Genomic DNA, 6,000 nt, shown 5'->3' with positions numbered 1-6,000 from the left:
TGAGAATCTGTTACGTGGCGATCAGTTAAGCTTTAGGAAAGGTATTCTTACCTGCATGTGCTAGGTTTCTCCACTACACAGGCCCTTGCAACAGAAGCTCTTTGCCTTAGAAGCGGCTCATTAGCTAACAACATTGTGAGTTTCATTGGTAGGAAAGAATATTATACTGGCAATGTAAGAACTGTTCGAAAACTCACACTGCACTACGTGCACATCGGGCTCCAAAAAATGGATTTCTTAAACATAGTTCCCAATACTGCTTCTGGTCAATTATGTAAACATTCCAATATTGATTACGGAAATGCGGTTCTAGTGGCCATATTTTCGCTACGACAGTCTTATTTTCGCTCCCATGTAAACACACAACCATTTTTGAAACGTGGTTGGATTGTGAAGCTACATCTTGCTTTTAAAATTTTTTGTCTAACCTGGATGGAGTGACTTTGTTTGCAATGAAGGAGAAGTAAAAACATTAGATTGAGCAGGAAGTTGTAAAACAGTCATTGTGCTGACTGTATCAGAAACTGGAGCAGCTGATTTCCAGACGCTGCAGTTGACCAGCCCTGCAAAGCCGCTTCTGAGTGAGCTTGACAGCGAGAAAAATTGTTTCTGAAGCTCGGTTTTTGTCGTCCAGAAGTTGTGTTGCATGTGAACACGGTGATTCAAAGTTTTGTTGTCCTTATAGTATATCACCTTCGACATTGCCCTATTTTAAGACATTCTGTAAAACAAAATTGAATGTAATGAATATCGAGTCTTCCATGTTATGGTTTTTTTTCCAACAAATTTCCGCAACCTGAAATTTGTTAAAGTCATTAGGTATAAACTAAACCCGTTGGTGTAGGCACGGGTGGTAATGTGCTGCTTTGAGGATCCAGAAAGGTGAGCCTGCCATTGATTGAATTGCTTCACAGATTAATGACGATGGCTGGTGCACTGGCCAGACTGGATACAGTGTTAGGCGGTTTTCCACACCCCATTAGGTAAATACGAAGCTGATTCTACATCCCACTTCAGACTGTACAACCTCGAATACACGCTACAGAAACACTTACAAAATATTCTCATACTCAAACTTGAGAGTCACTCTAGACATACTTTTGGGAAAGCATGCGTGGGTGGAATGCATGAGACTTCGACCTGTGACCAGTAAATCCTTTCCAGATTATATGAAAATTTTGGAGATTGTGCATTATGGTACATATTACATTTTCAGAATCTACCTACTCCTCCAAAAGCTTTGTGACCTCACCACCGAAAGCTCATAAAACTTATATCAATTACAACTCTTCCACTTTGGATTACACGATATATCAGATACAAAATTCTAATTATATATATTTCATCAACATTAAAAGATGTAAACCATGTCATAATACGAAAAACTGTGTTTCTCGAACATTCTATTTCAATGACAGTACTCTTATGTTTGAAAACCTGCCAACAACAATAGTAAATAATAAAATATTGTCATTATGTTGTGGGAACCTGAAAACCTTTTTGCTGGATCACTGTTTCTGTTCTAAATCTGAATTTTCCAATAAATAGAAATAACAGTTCTAAATAACAGAAAATTCTGAAATACATGATCCAGTTTTGTGGAGGATTTAAAATACAGTACAAAAGCTGTGTAAATAAATTCTTTTATGTCACATGTAATAATAGTCAAACTTTGCATAAATGCACAAACACTGTGTTATTACTGCAACACCAAAGAGTTCTTTACAGAGATTTGGTACTGTATTTCACAAAATGTAGTAACTTAATTTTGTATTTGATGATTACATATTTGTGGGAATGTACGAAAAACTCTAGTGGAGATATGGGACTGAAAAGAATTACAATGACGTCAGAGCAGGTTAATGGATATGGAACCCAGTAATATTTTTGCTAGATAACGAAAGATTCGAAATTCAGTGCTCTGTAGCTACAACCATAAAATAGTAGTGACAAATGTATTCATATATAATCTATTTTATCCTCTGTACTGCCTTGTATGCTACTGGTTAAATTAGCACAAGGTACTTGTACAAGCTCATCAGACAAAGCTAAACTATCTGTGGCTGTTTATGTTAGACATGAATTTTGTGTAATGTTTACTAATTAATTATTGTCTACAAAAACTGATAACTAAGTACTGAAATGCCTTTAATTTGTGAGGACAAGAAGCTGTCCTATAGGAAGAGCACTGGAATAATATAGTTGACTTGTGATACTGTTTTACTAAGAAAATTAAAAGGCAGCATTAGCTAATTTTTGCTAATGTAATAAGTGCATGAACAAACTTTCATTCTAACAAATAGATTGACAACTGTAACTTAAGGCACCAATGAAAAATATAAAAGAAATTAAACTTCAGTAATGTTGCTTTTTGAGATACATACACACACACACACACACACACACACACACACACACACACATACGTATATATACATATTTATGGTGAATGGTGCGAACTTCTGCACTCAAAATAACTAAAAAGTTGATATCTTCAAAGAAACGTTTGGTCTACCTTCTCGAAAGTTCCAGGCTAACTGCAAATGATTGTTGCAGCATCGAAATTTCTTGTGAGCAGCTTGTTGCTGTTTGACTGCCGTTTTGTGGACATAGTTCTTTAATACTGCATTCCCAATGTCTGACATCTTCTAGTCCGTTCCGATTTCTCCATCGAGTTTTTCTGTATCAGTACCTGCATATATTTTTCCTCCCACGAATAGTGTCTTTATTCTGTAGAAAATTTTATGAAGATGGATCTACTCAGTAGCGCTGAAACTCGTACAGTTACACACACCTCTAGAGGTGGTAATATGGACCAAAATAAGAACAAAACGTCCTCTAGACGTAGGCTCTAGGAAGCACACCTTAACAGCTATGAGCAGTTGTTCATCTTTGATAGTGTGAAACACATATCTTGTATTGCAGACTCTATGGTTTCCTATTTTGGTTAGAAACAGTACGGACAAAAACAAAAACCTAAAAAAGATTGTAGTAAATATGGGCTCTAAAGTGCATACCTTAAGAGCTATGAGCCCATATTCAGGAGAAAAGATATGTTTCATGGTAGCAAGGATAAACAAATGTTCATTGTTCTTCCGATATGCATTTCAGAGTCCCTTTTTATTAGTCTTTTTTTCTTGTTTTGGTCTATACTCTCTACTCTGGAGGTTTGTCAGTAGAGTTCCGTTACACCCTGTATATGAAATACATCTTGTCAGCTACACATCACGCAGCCGATGTGTCCTGTGTGGTAATGTATGCAGCCTGTAGGATATATTGTGCCTGATATAGTATGATTGTGGTTCGATGAACCCTCTGCCAAGCACTTAAATGTGAATTGCAGAGTAGCATGTAGATGTAGATGTAGATACAGACAAAAGAAGTCATGGGTAGATGCAGAAAATGGAAATATATTGCTTACTTTACAAAAATACAACTACAATAACGACTCCAGGCAATCCATAGCACAATTCTCACTCGAACAGCATGCACACACACATACACACACACTCACACATACACATTAGTTTTTAATTTTCGTCTGTCCTAGAAACAGAACATAGGAGCTAAGTGAATATTGGAGCTATAAATTTCCTCTCACACATTTCCAATTGCGAACGCGTGTGCCTTATTTCCCACCCAAAGTTCCACATCTTCCTCTCATGTGTAAGAAGTGCAAGAATAAAAGAAAAACTTTCATTCTTCGTTTTCAACAGCAATTCAATCGTTTATTCCTGAAAGGGAACAACTCACAACTGATAAATTATTCAAGGGGCAAATAAAAAACATACCACACACATGTTTACTTATTTGAAGGCGAATCCCTTTTGCCATTGTAAAACATTTCATTTTCTGGGCTGTGTAAGAGTAATATTACCTTTTTTTGGATGCTATGGTGTTCCTCTCTTAAAGCAATAAATAAGGAAGCTAGTACATTTTATGGCACTTATTTGAATTACATGAAAATAAGAACTTATGAGTAGCCTGATACCAAAGCTGGACATTTAGCCTCACAGTTGAAATTTAGTAATCAGCGGATTCCGACAGGGAATTTTTCGCTCTTTTTATTAGTGACGTCTGTTTGTTTCGGAAACGGACATATGCGTGATAAATTACGCGTTGAAGTTCACTGTTTGCTTCAAAAGTTGGCACCTATACAATAGCTTGGTGTCAAAATTCGGACATTGCTGAATAAACCAATATGAACCAATAGTAAGACCATATGGGATTAAATGACTTAATAAATTAGACATCACAACTGCCCATGTCAAATAATAAACGTGCTAACATGTACTTCAGGTTTTGAAGCGTTTTTACTGCATAACTACAAATAATTAATAATTAAGTAAGTGAAATGGAGAAAAAAGTTTCACCAGCCACAGAACGAAAAGCCAGGAATAGAATTCGATAATTTAGAAATAAGATAGGAGTATGAAAAAGAGACAAAGATAAGGGTAGCTTGTAACCTACGCTGCTCCATTTTAGTGTGTACTGCAAGTAATTGCCAATTGTTGGGAAGAATGTTCATGTCAGAAATAATGTAAGAGTACATTGTGAGAAATCTGATAACAATTTTAACAGGCCTTATGCTAAGATTTTCCGATATACAGGGCCATGAAAAGTAGCAGTATAGGCCATATTGATGACTGAGAGATGGGCAAGTTCCTTACCTTTACTAATTGTTTCTGCTATTATAGTGATAAAATCTCATGTCTTTCATTGAATTTTTGGCAAAAGTGGCAAAGGGAAAGCGATGAAAGCTTCATTGTTTAAAAATTCGTAGTAAAATACAAGAAAAATAAATACTGAAATACAAAACTTGAACCAACAAAGCAAATGTGTTTCCAAACTCAGTGTTCTCAATATAGTCTGATAATTACTAACGTTAATGGATAAACACAGTTGTTTACTGATATTTTTATATGGTTCTGTCTCCATTTTTGTATAACGTCTTCAACTGTTAAATATGCCTACTACCCTTACATGACAATATACAATTGTTATAGAGGTTTCACTGTTTCGTTTGTCCAGGTATTCCGATACAGGCCTCCCAGAGTATCCTGCATGTAACCATAGAGTTGGTTATCGATGTTCATTACTATGTTTGACATCAAAGACTTCCACGACACATTTTACTCCATACCTGAAATGAGTAAGCAATATGCATTCATTCTCAAACATTGTCATACCTAAGACACTTAACACTAACAGGAAGAAAGACCAAGGCCTAAAGGAAAATCCATCACTTTTAAATACAGTACTGTCAACCATCCCAATAATAATCTGCAAGACTGTCATGAAAAATTCCTCAAGGTGTTGACACAAGTAACCAAGCACAGGATCCTAGGGGGTGTTCAAAAAATTCAAGAAAGGTAACTCTCATGTACCAGTACAAATCCTAGATGGAAAGCTTTCTTCACACAGTTTAACATATGATTTTCTTATCAAAGTGTGGATGAGTGTAGCAAATGTGTTAAACTGGAACATCAAATCTCAATGGAACAAAATGAGACTGCAAAGCCAGGACTGAGAATTAAATTGGAGCTGCACAAAGAACAAGCGCACGCATTTTTGCAGCGCTTCTACACTCCTGGAAACTGAAATAAGAACACCGTGAATTCATTGTCCCAGGAAGGGGAAACTTTATTGACACATTCCTGGGGTCAGATAAATCACATGATCATACTGACAGAACCACAGGCACATAGACACAGGCAACAGAGCATGCACAATGTCGGCACTAGTACAGTGTATATCCACCTTTCACAGCAATGCAGGCTGCTATTCTCCCATGGAGACGATCGTAGAGATGCTGGATGTAGTCCTGTGGAACGGCTTGCCATGCCATTTCCACCTGGCGCCTCAGTTGGACCAGCGTTCGTGCTGGACGTGCAGACCGCGTGAGACGACGCTTCATCCAGTCCCAAACATGCTCAATGAGGGACAGATCCGGAGATCTTGCTGGCCAGGGTAATTGACTTACACCTTCTAGAGCACGTT

The sequence above is a fragment of the Schistocerca gregaria genome, chromosome 2, assembly GCF_023897955.1.
Source record: "Schistocerca gregaria isolate iqSchGreg1 chromosome 2, iqSchGreg1.2, whole genome shotgun sequence".
Taxonomy (NCBI): Eukaryota; Metazoa; Arthropoda; class Insecta; order Orthoptera; family Acrididae; genus Schistocerca; species Schistocerca gregaria.
The sequence above is the reverse complement of the archived record's forward strand: the minus strand, read 5'-3'. Positions refer to the sequence as shown.